Here is an 18,873-nt window from a genome sequence, read left to right as displayed (position 1 = left end):
GACTGGATTATGAATTTGTAACCATGGTAATCCAAGTACTAATACGTCATGTAGATTATATAACACAAGGAAACGAATAATCTCCTGATGGTCTGGGGAAAGATGCATAGTCACTTGTGTCCAATATTGTGGTTTATTGCTAGCCAAAGGTGTAGAATCAATACCCTTTAAGGGAATAGAAACCTCCAGAGGCTCTAAATCAAACCCACAACGCTTGGCAAAGGACCAATCCATGAGACTCAGAGCGGCGCCAGAATCCACATAAGCATCCACAGTAACAGATGATAAAGTACAAATCAATGTCACGGACAAAAGAAATTTAGACTGCAAGGTACCCATAGAAAAAGATTTATCAACCTTTTTATCAACCTTCTTTATGCGTTTAGAGCATGCTGATATAACATGAGCTGGATCTCCACAATAGAAGCACAACCCATTTTTGCGCCTGTAATTCTGTCGTTCGCCTCTAGACAATACACTATCGCATTGCATATGCTCTGGTGCCTTTTCAGAGGTCACCGCCAAATGATGCACAGGTTTTTGCTCAGAAGATACCGCCATATGGTGCACAGGTTTTTGCTCAGAAGATACCGCCATATGGTGCACAGGTTTTTGCTCAAAAGATACCGCCATATGGTGCACAGATTTGCGCTCCCGTAAACGCCGATCAATCTGGATAGCCAATTTCATGGCATCATTCAGACCTGTAGGCACAGGGAACCCCACCATGACATCCTTCACGGCATCAGAGAGACCTTCTCTGAAATTAGCTGCTAGAGCGCACTCATTCCATTTAGTAAGCACCGACCATTTACGAAATTTTTGGCAGTATATCTCAGCTTCATCTTGCCCTTGGGAAAGAGCTATCAAGGCTTTCTCAGCCAAAATCTCTAAATTAGGTTCTTCATAAAGCAACCCCAAAGCCAGAAAAAACGCATCTACATTTAATAACGCAGGATCCCCTGGCGACAATGCAAATGCCCAACTTTGTGGGTCACCCCGCAATAGAGAAATAACAATTTTAACCTGTTGCGCAGGATCACCAGCAGAGTGAGATTTCAGAGACAAAAACAATTTACAATTCTCTCTGAAATTCAAAAAACGGGATCTGTCTCCGGTAAAAAATTCAGGCATAGGGATCTTAGGTTCAGACATTGGAGCACGTATAACAAAATCTTGTAAGTTCTGGACCTTTGTAGCCAGGTTATTCAGACCTGCAACCAAACTCTGTGGATCCATGATTCAAACAGGTGTAACCAAAGCCATTCAGAGATTAAGAGGAGAGGAAAAAAAAAAAAGGCTGAAGACTGCAGTTTAAGCAAGGAGTACAAATAAGTACTAAGGTGCACTTTCCAAACACAGAAGGAAAAAAAAAACCTTTTCATATCCTTTCCTGCTTTAGTGCATAGTTTTAACACATGTGGGCCGGCCAAACTGTTATGATTTTCCCAATGGCAGGGAAATCAAAATAACAACGGACTAGCTCTCGGGTGATGGGAACTAAAGTGACCGTGACCTGAACCTGACACGACACTGGAAGTAGCCGGGGAGTGTTTCCTACGATGCCCTAGACACCACGCGCCAGCCGGAGATCTAACTACCCCTATCAGAGGAATATACAGGCCTGCCTTACCTCCAGAGATGAACCCCAAAAGGAGATAGCAGCCCCCCACAAATATTGACGGTGAGTCAAGAGGAAAAGACATACGTAGAATGAACAGCAGATTTAGCACAGTGAGGTCCGCTTACTAGATAGCAGAAGTACAGGAAAGAGTCACTTCACGGTCAACTTCAAAACACTACTCAAAAACACCATCCTGAAATTACTTTAAAACTCCAGTGACAACTCATGCCACTGGAGTGGCAATTTCAGTCCACGAGAGCTTCCAGCTACAGAGAGTCACATTGCAAATAGCTGGACAAAAATAGCATTAACTAGAAACAAAATTCAACTTAGCTGAACAGGATCTTGAGGCAGGAGAATGCAACAGAATGCTACTGATACATTGTTGGCCGGCATCGGACCAGCAGCCAAGCAGCCTTAAATAGGAAACTCCCCTAATGGGTGTCAACAGGTGATCAAGGATAGAAGAAGGCAAATAAGTGGCACTACCATAAAACACCACCGGGGGAGCCCACAAACAGAATTCACAACAGTACTGTGGGGGAATAACAATGTGTGGGCTGATGTACTATGGGAACGTCATACTTTTTGTGGAGATGTACTGTGGGGGCATTACACTGTGGGGGGATGTACTGTGGTGGCATCATACTGTGGGGGTTGCTGTGGGGGAATCATACTGTTTTTAGGTGATGTATCTTTATTTAATCTCAATAAGTTAAGTTTGTGGGTGTAACATGAAAAAATGTGGAAAAGTTCACGAGGTATGAATAATTTTTCAAGGCACTTTATATGGTCACATATTTTGCCATCAGCAGCACCAATTAAAATATATGTGCTTAATGGTTGACAAATTCAACTCTGTTACGCGACTGCAGATACACTTACTTTATTATTATAGAGGGGTTGTTTTAAAGGGGTAACCAGTTTTTTTTGTATGGATCATTAATATTAGATCAATGGTAGTTTATCTCTTGACAAGTAAATGGGACAAAGCTGGAAAACTCAGGACAGTCACTTCAAAAAGTATGATGTTGTGCAGTATAAGGAGGATCACAGGAATGCTGCAATTCTTTAAAAGAGCCCTCACATGAAGATTTTTTTACTAAATCTGTATAAAAGTGAATCTAGTGTAGTGTGAGCATGTTAATATACTTCGCCTTCTCCCAGATCCATTGCTATTCTGCTCCTCTTCTCAGTGACATCATTGGTCTTCAGATTGACCGGGTCTTGTTGTGCTCTGCATGACCCAGTAGAGGCTTCTACAATATGGAGTCTATGGAGTGTCAAAACGAGGCCATATAGACTTACATTCTAAAAGAGACTTCCGGCTTATGCATAGAGCATAGAGTGAGCCGGGTAGTCTGCAGAGTGATGATGTCACTGAGAAGAGGAGCAGAACGGGGCTGGATTCTGCAGAAGGTGACTATATTAGTACATAAATACTATACTACATGCATATATACACAGATTTAGTTAACAAAAAATCTTCACGGGAAGGCATCTTAAAGCAGCTGCCAAAGCCTCACTGACTCAATGGCCAATCTTACAGAAAGGACAGTAATTTTAAGACCAAGAAAACTCTTTTCATAGCTCATGCCCATTCGCAATGCAGTTGCTGTAGCCCACTGTGATCCCCTGATATTAGTGTAAGATGTGAACAGCCAGAATCATCTTTGGTGCCATTCAAATACTTTTCTGCATCAAGATCTTCAGTATCTTTAGATAATCTCTAGGGATCATCTTTATAGTGACTCACTGGGAGAGCCTGGGCTTAGTAGGACATAATAAGGCATATGGACAATTTACAAAGAGAAGACTCAGCTCAGAAAGTAGTCATGGGGCATAAAAGAAACAATTCAGCTCTGCTACATCTGTATATGCAAAATGTTCTTTTAAAATACAGCAGAGCATATTAGAAAATTGTGGCCTTTCAATAAAAACCCTAATATACAAGCAACAAAAAAAAAGCTAAGCCTGCTGCAGCAAGTCTCACAGCCAGCAGGATGATTTGCTTAATGATCCAGCTAATTTAATAGCTGACTATATGTAAAGTAACTAATGAAGAAAGTGTATAGGACACATAAATATGACTTGTTTACAACATAATTTGCCAAAGATACATACTTTTCCAACTTTACTTTGATATTTCCAAAGGCCTATTCTATTTGGATCAGACATTCGTGTGACCCATCATGCGCCAACCAACTAATCTAATCCAGCCGTGTAATCTCTTAACTACTGCAATCCCAATCTTTATCCCAAAGACTGAAAAACAGATGAACGTTAAAGGGGTAGTTTTACTTTCATACAGTATATCTCAAGCAAAAAAATGAGGTCACTTTCCAATGTAATTTCTTGCTGTTTTTCTTTTAACGCTGCTGGCTGACTGTGAATGAAACAATTCATAGTTTACATTCAGAGGATGATAATGGCCCGGGCCACTGTATGGGTGGCACCGTAGATCTGAGTACCTGTATGAGCACTAGATCAGAACAGATTTTTAGCCTTTTGATGTAAGTAAGAAAGAATTCAGTTTCTCTGTGCTGACAGACGCTGGCTGACATAGGTTGTGGCTATTGACAGGCTGCCAGGCGAAGCTGTCAGGGGTTGTCCTACACGAATGGTCTTAATTCTGCTGGAAGGTCACTTTGCCTAAGTATGCAGTGCCATTGCTAGATACTAAGTAGCTGTGTATTTACCTACTGTAGGTAGGCAGGAAATGACCTACTGTATTGTTTAGATCAGGTTTATGTGTTAAATGTATATATTTTTTATTTTGGGCATTTTTTTCTTAAATATATTACAATATGAAATAAAAAGAGAACTCTTGAATTATTAACATTGGCAACTGAGGGTTATTCAGACACTAACTTATTATTGTTTCAGGAAACAACACATGTGAATAGACACAATGAACAGACTCTGACAATAAAGTTTAATTGTATTTAAGTGTTGAATGAGCTTGTTCAAAGGTTACTGCGCCGATGAGGGGCAGTACCTCTTAAGATAATGCCTGCAATTTGAGACTATGGTTTGGCTTTTCTCCTAAGTGATGTGGCAAGGCTTGTTAAAGTTCTTATATTGACTTTAGGATTGCTACTTCCAGGTGACACTAGAGTTCTTGTCCTCTTCCTCTCTGAAGAGACAATTTGCATATTAAATTTCCCATAGGAGCATTGCAATGCTTTGGTATGGCAGGCTTGACATGTTACTCCTCACAAGGAGAAACGTTACCCCTTGGATCGCAGTCAGACACCTCTAATCAAGCCAAATCAGATCTCACACTTTGCACTGATGAGGGGCAGCACTCTGAAACACAGTGTCTGCAAATTGAGAATATGATTTGGCTTTTATCCTAAGTCATATGGCAAGGCTTGTTAAAGGTTCGATATTTACTTTTAGGATTTCTACTTCAACTGGATGGCACCAGAGTTCTAGTCCTTTTCTTCTCTGAAGAGACAATTTGCATATTTAACTTCCCAGGAGAGCATTAGAAACGTACCTTAAGGTTACTAATATTGTTTTTTTTAAAGAGTTCATAATTAGTGATGAGTGAGAGTGCTCATGTTCTAATCCAGTATTTTTGGCGTGTTCTAAAAAAATGCTCGAGTCATCGCGGCTGCATGTCTTGTGGATGTTCAACAGCCACAACACATGCAGGGTTTGCCTAACAAACAGGGAATCAGTGCATGTGTTGTGGCTGACAAACAGCCGCGAGACATGCAACTTGAGCATATTTTTCATGCACAAGGAAATACTCGATTAAGACATGAGCCTGCTCAGATAACACCTTATCCAAGCACACTCGCTCATGACTATTCATAATATGAAAAAAATGCCAACATTTTCTGATGATAGCTTCCCTAACTTTCGATCAACTACATGTCCTGTTTATATAGAACAAAATGCTACCAAAAACGATAATTTTTAAGCATGCTTAAAAATAATTTTTCTATTAAAGAATGTTTTGTTTGTTCTTCAGATGATAGGCAGCCTGGTTAGACATGCCAATAATTGAGAAACGTGCATTCCAAGTCGTCATCTAAGGAATGCTTGTTCCCAATTATCAGCTAGTATAAATGCACCTAAATGGATGACAACACCTACAGGACCTGTAACATTAGCTTTGTTATCACTGGTCTTTCCATAAAAAGATATAAAAGTAGTAGAAAGAAGAAGAAATAACTGCATAGGATGTTGGAATTGTATGCTGTACGTATATAACCTCTCCATAAAGATGGTACCCAACAAAATCTGTGCTGTAAAACATGGTGCCATTGTCACTCACTTTGAAGATACCCAATAGCCCTTCAGGGGCCACCACATGCTTGATGTACATGATGATGCAAAGTGTTTTTACAAGTTTAGGAAATAACATCTTGATCTCACCACATGAGATCTGATCCTTTATGTGGCTACAAATACATGGTTAAATGTCCGCAAAAGCCTTATAAAGTTCTTATAAGTGACCTTTCCCTATTTAAATTTTTCATGATATTTCGAAATTCACTCTATATCATTGTTATCCACAATAACAACCAACTATGCAGATGGTGAGTTCGGGCATTACTTTATCACTTCAGCGCGACTGCAATTCATGCACAGGTGTTCTACGTCCATACATAAATATACAGACTGACATCTCAGCATCAGGAACATAATACCCTCAGCCAGGAATGCTACACCCAGCTGTCTTAATGTAAGGACAGCTGTGATATAGTTTTGCTCATTGTATGCTGTCTGTTCCCTTTTCATTTCCATCGTCCTCTACGTATAGTATGGCCACACAATTCTAAGCATCCCTTCAATTTCATTGGAAATACATATGGAGCGGGGCAAAATGCAATTTGTAGTAAATGATAATGTGTATGAAATGTAGAGGATGAAATCTGACTAACAGCTTCATATTCAGGTTACTAAGTGGCCCGAGATTAAACAATTATTCTCAAGTTCTTTGATGGGTGAAATTGCAAAGTGCTTGTAAAAACAATCAACTTTACAGTTTACATGAAAAATCCCCATTGTTCTCAAGAGTGGAAGCATTCCAATTCTATTGTCATCTACTCATCGCTTAGATTGCCAGTCACCACTGCAATGGCTGGTCTCCTAGGTAAGGAGCAGTGTTTACAACCTCTTTGATACTAGCTGGATCTCATGATTCAATAAGCTTCAGTACCATTGCACTTCTCTGATGCGGTAGAGTGCAAAGTTGGGTCCAATGGCACAACCATACCACTAGACCAAGATGTCAATCAATCAGGAGCGCATGGCCCCACCTACCCACCTCAGCAAACAGGAAGAAAGGAGTAAGAGGAGCCATGTTCTCCTGAAAATGTTGAAATAACTGCTTTAGATATCAACAGGAAAAATAGGCAACAAATCAGTTTGCGGTATGTGGTCAATATTGCTGCAAGGCTTTCAAAGGTAGTATCTATTTATTTGATGGCACTCTTAAGGCAGCCATACATATTAGGGGAATGTTAGACAAATTCAGGCCTGATGGGTCATCCAGTATGTATGGGGGGTCACGACTCTGAAGGTGACAGATGTTGAGGGAAGGAAGAATTAAACGCTCTCTAGTTCAACATGCCTGATTCTTTTTTTCTCTTGGAAATAAACCACCACCAAAGATGTCTCAAGGATAACATGTGAACATCAGGAGTGTAACGCACATAGTGGCAGACCACGCAGCCACTATGGGGCCCATAAACTGAGGGGCCTGTCAAACTTTCAGCGGCATCCGGATCCTCAGGGTGTGGATGACATTGAATGGAATGGTGAATCAGAGTGCTTAAGGCTGATCCACCATTTTGCCTCAGCCTAAGAGTCTGAGACTCGACACTATATCGTGCCTGCAGTGTGGGCCTCAGCATTCGCGCTGCACAGACTAGAGCAGCATGCCAGGGGAACGTGCAAGGTGAGTAGTGTTTATTTCTCATGCTGAGTGGACATTGGACTGGCAAAGACATACTGCTGAGTGGGGGATGGGCTGTGGGGGACATCATCCTGAGTATGGCGTGGGCTGTGGGGAACACAATCACCCATAGAAGCACTAGTGAATGCGAAACGGCCGTCGCTATTTTCCCCTTGCCTGCAAGCTTGCTTTTAATATGACATAATAAAGAAGAGTATTTACCATATTTGGAGAGTGGTGCTGGAAATTCTTCATTCCTAAGTATGAATGTGGGGTCAACATGCTAAGTGAGGGCAGTGGGGTCATCATATTGAGTGGGGGGCCGGCATTGGAGGCCATGATACTGTCATGTCGGACGCTGTTCACACTAGGGCGTCCGACAGACAGCGGTAATTCCTCATTCGTCCACTATATGCTCAGTGGCGCCGGATAGATTGATCCAGATTGTCCGGGGTTAATCTGGCTGGTACTCGGGTTGGAGGCTTAGTCACGCCCATTGCCTTTAAATAGTTTTGCTGGGCTTTGGGCGTCGCCGATTATAGCTTGTGTCTTGTGCATGGTGATCTCGGTCTGGAGTGGTGATCTAGGAGAGGAAATATCATATCTGGTGGTGTATTATCCTTCGTTATATTTCTCCTTCCTATATTTGTATTGTTTTGCCCTGTGCACATTATAGTGTTTTCCTGTGTGTCTGCGGCGTGGTGCGTTTTTTAGTTTTCTCTGTCTGTGCTTTCTGTATAGGGGTTGGTGAGAGTTCTTATCACTGGGTGGCGGGTGGAGGTTTCAGCTTAGTACTGAAACAGATATTTTTATTAAGAATATAAAATGTATGATAAATGATTTTAATATAATATATTACAACTCCTCCTTTATTTTATTTTTTTTTATATTTTTTGTATGCAATTTGGTTTCATTGCACTATTGCACTTTATTATAAATTGAATATTTGATTGCTGTACACAAATTGAGTGTGTGTGTGTATGAGGATATACACACATATTATTCACTAATTCATTTGATTTAATTTTATCACATATTATTTTTATTGCATATATATATATATATATATATATATATATATATATATATATATATATATATATATATATATATATATATATATATATATATATATATATATATATATATATATTACTAAAATATTATTTGCTGCATTATATTTATTTAATTTTTATACTGATCAGTTTGGGTTTGCCTGTCCTGCACATACGGGATTTTATATTTTATTAATCCCTAGAAAACCTCGATTGGAGGAGTTGTAATATATTATATTAACCCCTTCCCGACATCTGACGTTATAGTACGTCAGATGTCGGGTCCCCTGCTTTGATGTGCGCTCCGGCGGTGAGCGCACATCAAAGTCGCGACATGTCAGCTGTTTTTTACAATGCAATGAAATCGCGATCACCCGCCGCTATTAACTAGTTAAATGTCGCTGTCAAACGCAGACAGCGGCATTTAACTACCGCATCCGGCCGTGTGGCCGGATATGAGCGCATCGCCGACCCCCGTCACATGATCGGGGGTCGGCGATGCTTGTACATTGTAACCATAGAGGTCCTGGAGACCTCTATGGTTACTGATCGCCGGTGGCTGTGAGCGCCACCCTGTGGACGGCGCTCACAGCACACCGGCATTTCTGCTGTGTAGCAGCGATCTTATGATCGCTGCTGCATAGCAGAGCCGATCGCGTTGTGCCTGCTTCTAGCCTCCCATGGAGGCTATAGAAGCATGGCAAAAGTAAAAAAAAAAAGTAAAAAAAAATGTGAAAAAAATAAAAAAAATATAAAAGTTTAAATCACCCCCCTTTCGCCCCAATCAAAATAAATCAATAAAAAAAAACCCCAACCTACACATATTTGGTATCACCGCGTTCAAAATCGCCCGATCTATCAATCAAAAAAAAAGCATTAACCTGATCGCTAAACGGCGTAATGAGAAAAAAAATCGAAACGCCAGATTTACGTTTTTTGGTCGCCTCGACATTGCATTAAAATGCAATAACGGGCGATCAAAAGAACGTATCTGCACCAAAATGCTATCATTAAAAATGCCAGCTCGGCACGCAAAAAATAAGCCCTCACCTGACCCCAGATCATGAAAAATGGAGACGCTACGAGTATCGGAAAATGGCGCAATTTTGTTTTGTTTTGTTTTTTGCAAAGTTTGGAATTTTTTTTCACCACTTAGGTGAAAAATAACCTAGTCATGTTAGGTGTCTATGAACTCGTACTGACCTGGAGAATCATAATGGCAGGTCAGTTTTAGCATTTAGTGAACCTAGCAAAATAGGCAAGCAAAAAACAAGTGTGGGATTGCACTTTTTTTGCAATTTCACTGCACTTGGAATTTTTTTCCCGTTTTCTAGTACACGAAATGGTAAGACCAATGATGTCGTTCAAAAGTACAACTCGTCCCGCAAAAAATAAGCCCTCACATGGCCAAATTGACGGAAAAATAAAAAAGTTATGGCTCTGGGAAGGAGGAGAGCGAAAAACGAAAACGGAAAAACGGGAAAAGCTCCGGGGGTGAAGGGGTTAAAATCATTTATCATACATTTTATATTCTTAATAAAAATATTTGTTGGATATTGTTTTTAAATATTTTTAATAAATAAACTTTCATATATTTTGGTCATGTTTTCCTGTGATTGTAATTTTAAAATAAAAATATAATTTTTATACAATGATTTTTTGTCTGATGGAATTTTTTAAGGGTTAATTTTTATAGTGGTTTTCCTCAGTTTATATAAATTGTATTTCTGGCATTTCTTTCTATATAGGTCTTTGTTAGTACTGAAACAGGACTCAGGGTCAGGCCTGGCGGCCCAGACATGCACACCTTCAGTGTAAACTCTGGGAGAGGGACAGACAGGGTTTCCCTAGTTTGAGGGATATTACAGGGGCCCGGGTAATCAGCTGTAGTCTACCCAGTACCCCCGTGACAGACACTGAGTGATAGTGGTTTGTGGGGACCTTCATACTAAGTATCATACTGAGTGGGAGCCTAGCATTGGGGCCATAATACTGAGTCGGGGAAACTGTGGGGGTCATCATACTGAGGAAGCGACTGTGGGGACCATGATACTGTGTGAGATTGAGGGCAGTATGTGACTTCATATTGAGTGAGGGTGAGTTGTTGAGCACCTCATTTTGACTGGGGGGAAGTAAGTACATCTTCCGTAGTGGAGGGTTGTGGAGCCATCATACCGTGTGGGTGGTTGTGGGGGCAATGATACTCTGTGGGGGTATCATGCTAAATAATGGCTGTGGGAGCATTATACTGAGTGGGTGCTGTCATTCTGACAGGTGTGGGAATATTATACTCTGTGTGTGGGTGAGGACGTTTTTGAGAGTATCAAATTGTGTAATGGCCATAAAATAGGTTACATGGCCTTCTCCCTATTATAAAAGTTGGGTTACATTACCCTGCTGCTTTTTTTTTTAGAGGAGGGGGCAACTAAACCTTTTGCTATGGTGCCCATGAATTTTATGTACACCCCTTGCCACACAAGGTAGGCGTATGATGTGGGTCAGAAATAATATCTTTCTCTCGATTGATCCTACAGCTATCTGAGATGTATAGCCACCATTGATGATTACTAGTCTACCTGCTTCTATCTTTGCCAGTAGAACGTGTGAGCATTCTTTTCGCCATCACATTAGCCCCCCATTGTGTCACTGTTACCTTTACACAACATAAGTGCATTATGTAATTTTAGAATTTAATATGCAAATTGCCTCTTCAGAGAGAAAGAGGACTTGAACTCTATTGCGCCACTAGTTGGAAGCAGCAATCCTGTTGGGAACTCTGTTTTTGGGCTCCCTCTAGTGGTCACAAGCGGTACTGTGTAGTGTTGTCTTTCTGCAGGTTGGCAGCATCAGCTGGTTCGTTATCCTTGGTTGGTTTCCTATTTAGCTCACCTGGATACTCAGTTCCTTGCCTGCTCTCAATGTATTCAGTGCTCTTCAGATTCCTTGTGACTACCTTGCTCCCAGTCTCTCCAAGACAAGCTAAGTTTTTGTTTGTTTATTTTTTGATTATCAGCATTCATCATGTTTCTTGTCCAGCTTGCTAAAATGTGATTTCCTCGCTTGCTGGTTGCTCTGGGGGACTGAGTTTCTCCCCCCACACCGTTAGTTGGTGCGGGGGTTCTTGGAATCTCAGTGTGGATATTTTGTAAGGGTTTTTTACTGACCGCACAGACCCCTTTTCTATTTTCTGCTATCTAGTATTAGTGGGCCTCATTTGCTGAATCTGCTTTCACCCCTGTGTATGTGCCTTCCTCTTACCTCACCGTTATTATTTGTTGGGGGCTTCTATATCTTTGGGGATTATTTCTCTGGAGGCAAGTGAGGTCTTTCTTTTACTGTTGTGAACTCTGTTTTTGGGCTCCCTCTAGTGGTCACAAGCGGTACTGTGTAGTGTTGTCTTTCTGCAGGTTGGCAGCATCAGCTGGTTCGTTATCCTTGGTTGGTTTCCTATTTAGCTCACCTGGATACTCAGTTCCTTGCCTGCTCTCAATGTATTCAGTGCTCTTCAGATTCCTTGTGACTACCTTGCTCCCAGTCTCTCCAAGACAAGCTAAGTTTTTGTTTGTTTATTTTTTGATTATCAGCATTCATCATGTTTCTTGTCCAGCTTGCTAAAATGTGATTTCCTCGCTTGCTGGTTGCTCTGGGGGACTGAGTTTCTCCCCCCACACCGTTAGTTGGTGCGGGGGTTCTTGAAATCTCAGTGTGGATATTTTGTAAGGGTTTTTTACTGACCGCACAGACCCCTTTTCTATTTTCTGCTATCTAGTATTAGTGGGCCTCATTTGCTGAATCTGCTTTCACCCCTGTGTATGTGCCTTCCTCTTACCTCACCGTTATTATTTGTTGGGGGCTTCTATATCTTTGGGGATTATTTCTCTGGAGGCAAGTGAGGTCTTTCTTTCTCTCTAGGGGTAGTTAGTTCCTCAGGCTGGCTCGAGATGTCTAGGATTTTAGACACGTTCACCGGCTACCTTTAGTGTTTTGGATAGGTTCAGATTTGCGGTCAGTCCAGTTTGCCACCTCTCTAGAGCTTGTCCTATGTTTTGTTACTTAGCTGGAGTATTTTGTGATCCTCAACCACTAAGGATCATAACACAATCCTACAAGTCATTATCTACTCTTTAAAGGGAACCTGTCAGCAGATTTTACTGCTATAAGATACGGTCATCACTTTTCAGGGCTTATCTACAGCATTCTATAATGCTGGGGATAAGCCCCCGGTCCGACCTGCAAGTGAAGAAAAATAAGTAAAGTCATGCAGTGCGCAGGTGCCGGGAAAGGTCAGAGAGGCCCATTGCCTGCGCACTGCAGTACTGTGCTTCGCCCTAAACGGGGCAGAGAAGTATGCCTTCGCAGGAGTGCCGATGCCAGCAGCGATGAAGAAGCAGGAGGGCGATGTCGCAAGAAGATGGAAGGCGCCGACCCAGACCTGCGACACCCATTGGACCGGACTGCACCAGACCGCCCCCCAGGTGAGTATAATATAACTTATTTTTCTTCACTTGCACATCGGAGTGGGGGCTTATCTACAGCATTATAGAATGCTGTAGATAAGCCCTGAAAGGCAGTGGCCGCATTTTATATCGGCCAAAACTGCTGACAGATTCCCTTTAATGAGTCTTGCAACATGACTTAGGATTAAAGCCAGATCAGAATCTCAATTTGCAGACATGGTATTTCGGGGTATTGCCCCTCGTCAGTGTATGAGAACAAATTTGCCTAGGTGACGTGTAGGATTGGTACTTCCAACAGGTGGCGCTATAGAGTTTAAGTCTTCTTCCTTTCTGAAGAGGCAATTTGCTTATTAAATTTCCCAGAGGAGCATTGCAATCTGAATAAGCCTCCTTACGTTGGCATGCCAGGGACAGGATGTCACTCTACACAGAGAGAAACATTACCTAGAATTTAATAATCATTCCCTAATATTAACAATAGAGCAGCTCTTTAAAAGCAACAACGTTCTCACAATAACATAAATACATTGGAGAATTGCTGAAAAAGTAATTCCCTAATGTGTTGCTGTCATTATCAGCAATCATTATTAATAATGGCACAAAGGGTTCCTGGGAATGTTAAATCCCTGTCTTATCACTGCCTGCAGTGTATCATTGACGTGGATTTGTAGGGCAATCGTAATGATACCCACCGCTAAAGATGATTGCATATTGCCACACATCCTGATCTGCGAGGATAATGTGGCTCCCTCACTATTTTTTCCTGCGGAGCTGTGTCCTTGTTCATTTGAATACAGCTGTGTGACAACTCCCTGCACTGAGCCAAATGGCACGTTAGACCCTTTGCACTTAGGATCTGCAGTAATCCCAGAAGACAGATCCTGCCGATCATGACATCAATGACATACCCTAGAGATGTGTTACAGCATTATTACATGTGAATGCTCATATTCTCCATAGCCTACTCATATTAATAACCATACCCTCCTGCTACTATTAAGGGAGCTGCTACAATAATAACATTACATTTTGATGATATACCGGAGATTTGTGCAGAGTCGCCAAAAATTAACGACTAGCTTTATTTTCATTATTATTCCTACATTTACACATACAGCTCTGGCAAAAATTAAGAGACCACTGCAAAATGTTCAGTTTGTCTGATTTTTCTCTTTATAGGTATATTTTTGAGTAAAATGTAAATTGTTCTTTTATTCTATAAACTACTGACAACATGTCTCCGAATTTCCAAGCAATAAATTTTGTATTTTTGTTCTGAAAAGGAGAAATGGTCAAAATTAAAAATAAATCCCAGTGATTTCAGACCTCAAATAATGCAAAGAAAACAAGTTCATAATCATTTAGAAACAACAATACTAATGTTTTAACTCAGGAAGAGTTCAGAAATCAATATTTTGTGGAATAACCATGATTTTTAATCACAGCTTTCATGCACCTTGGCATGCTTTCCACCAGTATTTCACACTGCTTTTGGGTGACCTTATGCCACTCCTGGTACAAAAATGTAAGCAGCTCTTCTTTGTTTGATGGCATGTGACTATCCATCTTCCTCTTGATTACATTCCAGAGGTTTTCAATGGGGTTCAGATCTGGAGATCAGACCATTTGTAATGTAGAATCAATTCTTCAGATTCAAGATTCACGGAGAATCGACAGAGAAGATGTGTTTTAAAGAATCACTCAATTTGCGAGTCATACTTTAGCACTAAAGTTTTTCTGAAACTTACAGTTCCTCTGAAGCAGGAGAAAATCACACTTCAACCTGTGTCATGCACGATCTTGTTCCTATGCAAATTCCATTTGTGTGATATATATATATATATATATATATATATATATATATACATATATATATATATATATATATATTACTTTGTATCTCCGTTCATACTGCACCCACACACACAAGAGACACCATTTGAAAGGTAAACTTGCCCCCTTCAGCAAGGAAATAGCCAAACAAACCACACATCCACGATGTTATCACAAAATACACTTTAAACATTAATTTTCATAACCTTCAGTAAGGAAAAATGACCTGCAGGTGGCACCACACTACCCCAAAGCATACTACCACAAAGCTGAAACAAATCCTAACATTTGCCTTGGGGGCTTTCTATCTTGCCGAACTCCTTGCTACACTGCAGATAGATGGCAGTGCTGCTGTGGAGGGGAAAAAAATGCTGCTGCCCCTGTTCTTTTGCAAGGTCCTGACAATCAGACCCCTTCTGATCAGTAAGTAAAATACCATTATGTTTAATGTTGGGGGATCTCCTTTAGGCTGGAGTCACACAAAACATATAAAAAATCGGCCCATTTTACATGAATCGCAGAAATGTTCCCTGAACAGTGATCCGTATGTCATCCGTGTGCAGTGCGAGGATACGATTTTCTTGCATGTAAGCATCCGTGTGACATCCGTATGGTGAGATTTTCTCACCGGCTTGCAAAATGGACATAATGGATCCATGAGCTCAAATATTTGTGAAAACATATACATATATACATGTCAGTGAGACACATACCTCTCTGTGCTCATCATCTCATTAAATACATTTACATTTGACCAGCTTGATTTTCCTGAAATTGCCTGTGCTCCGACAACCAATGTGCGAAAATTTTGCACGGGACAACTAGCATATATATATATATATATATATATATATATATATATATATATATACACACACATGGAATTTGCATGGGAAAATGATATATGTATAAATAAATGTATTTTTAGTTGGGCTTTTATTTTGAGTTCTGTCATAAATATATTATTTTTCCTATGCTAATTCCATATATATATACTGAGATATATATATATATATATATATATATATATATATATATATATATATATATATATAGAACTCAAAAGGAAAGGCAAAATAAAATCCCAGAATCTATTACCAGCTAAGCCACAGTGATAAATTGGCACCTTAAAAACTGAGAGGAAAGCATTAATAACCTATTGTCCGTGCTGAAAACAGCAATCTAAGATGTGCCTGGGCATGCGAGGGTTACGCTAGGTAGCAGCCTTGCCACACAAAGTTACATGCTTCCTCTGGGCGATGAGCAGTGTAGGATGTAGGATGTCACTCCGTCCTTGGCATGTCCACATGTTCCCCCCGCGTCCCCCCTAGCTGACACAAGGTGTGATGCTTTGCTTCTTTCAGTGTGTTTGTCTTTGGACCACAGTGATATAAAGAAATAACTGTAGATTAAGGAGGTCACATCCCCGGTGTTGAGCCCACAGCTGAGCACTGATATCCCTGTATGACCTGTCAGATGAAGTCATGTCTCTTCTATCATGTCGGTAAGCCACACACCTAAAGAGGAATTGATGTCCACAGAATTTTGCATGAGAAATAAGTGCAGTTGGGTGGGGAACAAGCAAGAGGAAAAGGCAATCGCCCCCACCTAATGTGATCAAAAAGCAATACTTAACCAAGCCACTCCATGGGGGCCAGCCCCTCACTGCTGCGAAATGCCTTGCTGTGCTCCTTAGTCACTAAGTAGTTAATATATATTCGAGACAGCACGGTGACTAATGAAAGAGTTAATGGCTAAGGGGGGCTTCGCAGCTGATCCCCTTAGTTTGTGCCATTTAAGGGATTTCCTCAGATTCAGATCCCCCCTACAGGATTCAGTGGCCTCCTCCAGCCCAGCTCAGTGAGCAGTAAGCAAGTCTCACATCTTGCTCCTTTCCTTGTGCATTCCCAGAATCTCCAGCAGGGGAGAGCAGGAGAGGGGATTCGAGCCCCGGCTTCTTCGCTCTTATATCCATTCCCAGTCCCCCTTCCCAGACAGCGCTGGATGCTCATTGTGGATCTCAGCATGGAATGGGGATTGGAGGATGCTAGCTGAGTGGGCAAGAGGCAACCTGTCTGCTGGTCCTCAACTGTAGGACCCCAAGGCAAGAGACAAGGGGCTGAGAAGGTAGGACTATGTGTGCGAGCTGGCTCTGGGAGGGATGTGTCTGTGAATGGAGCTGTCTGTGTGTACAGAATAGGTGTCTGCATGAGGAGCACATGTGTACGGATGGCTCGGTCTGACGTTCTTCCATGCGTTTTTATAGCGTACGGCTTTTTTTGGATGTTCATATGTACATGCCTATTTAGCGTCACATATACATAGGTAGGCGGATATGTTACAACCTTTAAAAGTACACAAACCAGGGGGAGGTTGAGTCCTACATTTTGCCGTCACAATTTCCAGTAAACATTTTAAGGCGCAATAAGTTCCTGTAAAGCCATACAGGGCACCGTGCCGCACAACCATGTCTGGACGGCTCAGCAACAGGACACACATTGTGCATGGTACCATCAGCGTGTGCCCAATACAGTCCGTATGCCAGAGTCATAAATTCTCTAAGCATGTGCAGTAACATAATACGGCACTTGTGGCAGTGCTCATTTAAGACACGGGCACATGTGCCACATGACAAAACGCCGGAGTCACAGAATTGCAGCATTTACTGCATTGCTATAGTCAGCCCTATATATGGGAGCACGTAAGTTAGTCACCCGTACAATGAGTCACAGGTATACAACTGGTATTTCTACAAAATAACACTACATCCGATGTCTTATTATGTGTCAGGCACAGCACACTAATGCAAAGTTATCCATTCTAATCACCTATTATATATGGTGCATGTCATCGGCATGTGTCACTTGTATGAAGCACAAAACATCAGGATGAGAAGAATGCAACCTGCACATAGATAATAGACAAGAACACTGTATCTAATACAAGAAAATGCCTCCATCTGGTTCATAGTCACCGTATAGCGACAACAGTACAACAACATCTGTCAGTGAACCCCAACAACCAGATTATATGTCTGAATAACACAATCTGCCATGTGTTCCCATAATACAGCCGAAACTTTACAATATTACAACCCTATGTGGTGGTACATAGAGCATCTGTCATATAGCACACAAATAAAGGACGACACAATAAGAGCAGCCATTACACAAAAGTAATATAGGCTTAAATGAAATACCTGGATACCTGTTGATTGCTATAAAGGTGCCGTCTGGTAATATATTAATAATGTATATTATAATAAAACTACTAAACTATCTAACATAGAAGATATCTGCATGGCTGATAAAGCCACTACCCTAGGCTTATCTCACCTCTACAATTTTAAAGGAGTCAACAGAGTGTGGTACTGTGTATTTGGTCTCCAAATATCCCAAAAAGTGCAATTTTTAGTTTGTAAATGATGAAAAAGAGACAATGAATAGGTATATAGACTGCTATATGTAGGTGCTAATCCCACCAAAAAGATAAAATTATTTCATCCTAATGGTGTAGTACCATAGATTCAGTCCACGGTTGATAAGAAACCTTTGGGTAATAGGGGCACTAATAGGGGCACTAATAGGGGCACTCAGTTTGACAAAACTTTTCTGCCTGTAGAGTCCACGCCACAGGTGTTAATACAGAGAAGAAGGGCTGAAACAAACCAATGACTGAGCCACGATGACCTACTCTCCTACAAGAGGTGGGTGTACGTAAGTTAGTACTAGGCCTCACCGTCCTGAGGTGGAAAGGGAAGACTATAAACAGTTTCAAGGGTGACCCCATTCTCATATCCCCCTATTGTCTTTCTGCATTCCCTTATCTAAGTAATTTATTTTAAACATGGGCTTGGTTTACATCAAATAATTCAAAGCTTATAATTTCCATGTAAATATATCATACATGTTCATGCACCGAAGCACAACACATCAATTCACTATATAATACAGCATCCCAAATATGTTAAGGCTTTGATTCGCTTCAAAA

General features: G+C 41.0%; 1 protein-coding gene across 2 annotated transcripts in view; it reads left to right on the top strand.

Annotated features, from left to right (window-relative positions):
* The first annotated feature begins 16,758 nt into the window (after nt 1–16,758).
* Nucleotides 16,759–18,873, top strand: part of CDH22 (cadherin 22) — a 543,365-nt gene continuing 541,250 nt past the window's right edge. Inside the window, exon 1 of one of the 2 annotated variants that reach the window (XM_077251704.1) lies at nt 16,759–17,010. The gene's annotated coding sequence lies outside the window, so the exon portion shown is untranslated. The remainder of the gene's footprint in view (nt 17,011–18,873) is intronic. The other variant, XM_077251703.1, reaches the window with a different exon arrangement.

Source organism: Ranitomeya variabilis, chromosome 4 (assembly GCF_051348905.1).
Source record: "Ranitomeya variabilis isolate aRanVar5 chromosome 4, aRanVar5.hap1, whole genome shotgun sequence".
NCBI lineage: Eukaryota > Metazoa > Chordata > Amphibia > Anura > Dendrobatidae > Ranitomeya > Ranitomeya variabilis.
Note: the sequence above shows the minus strand (reverse complement) of the source record. Positions and strands in the feature narration are given on the sequence as shown.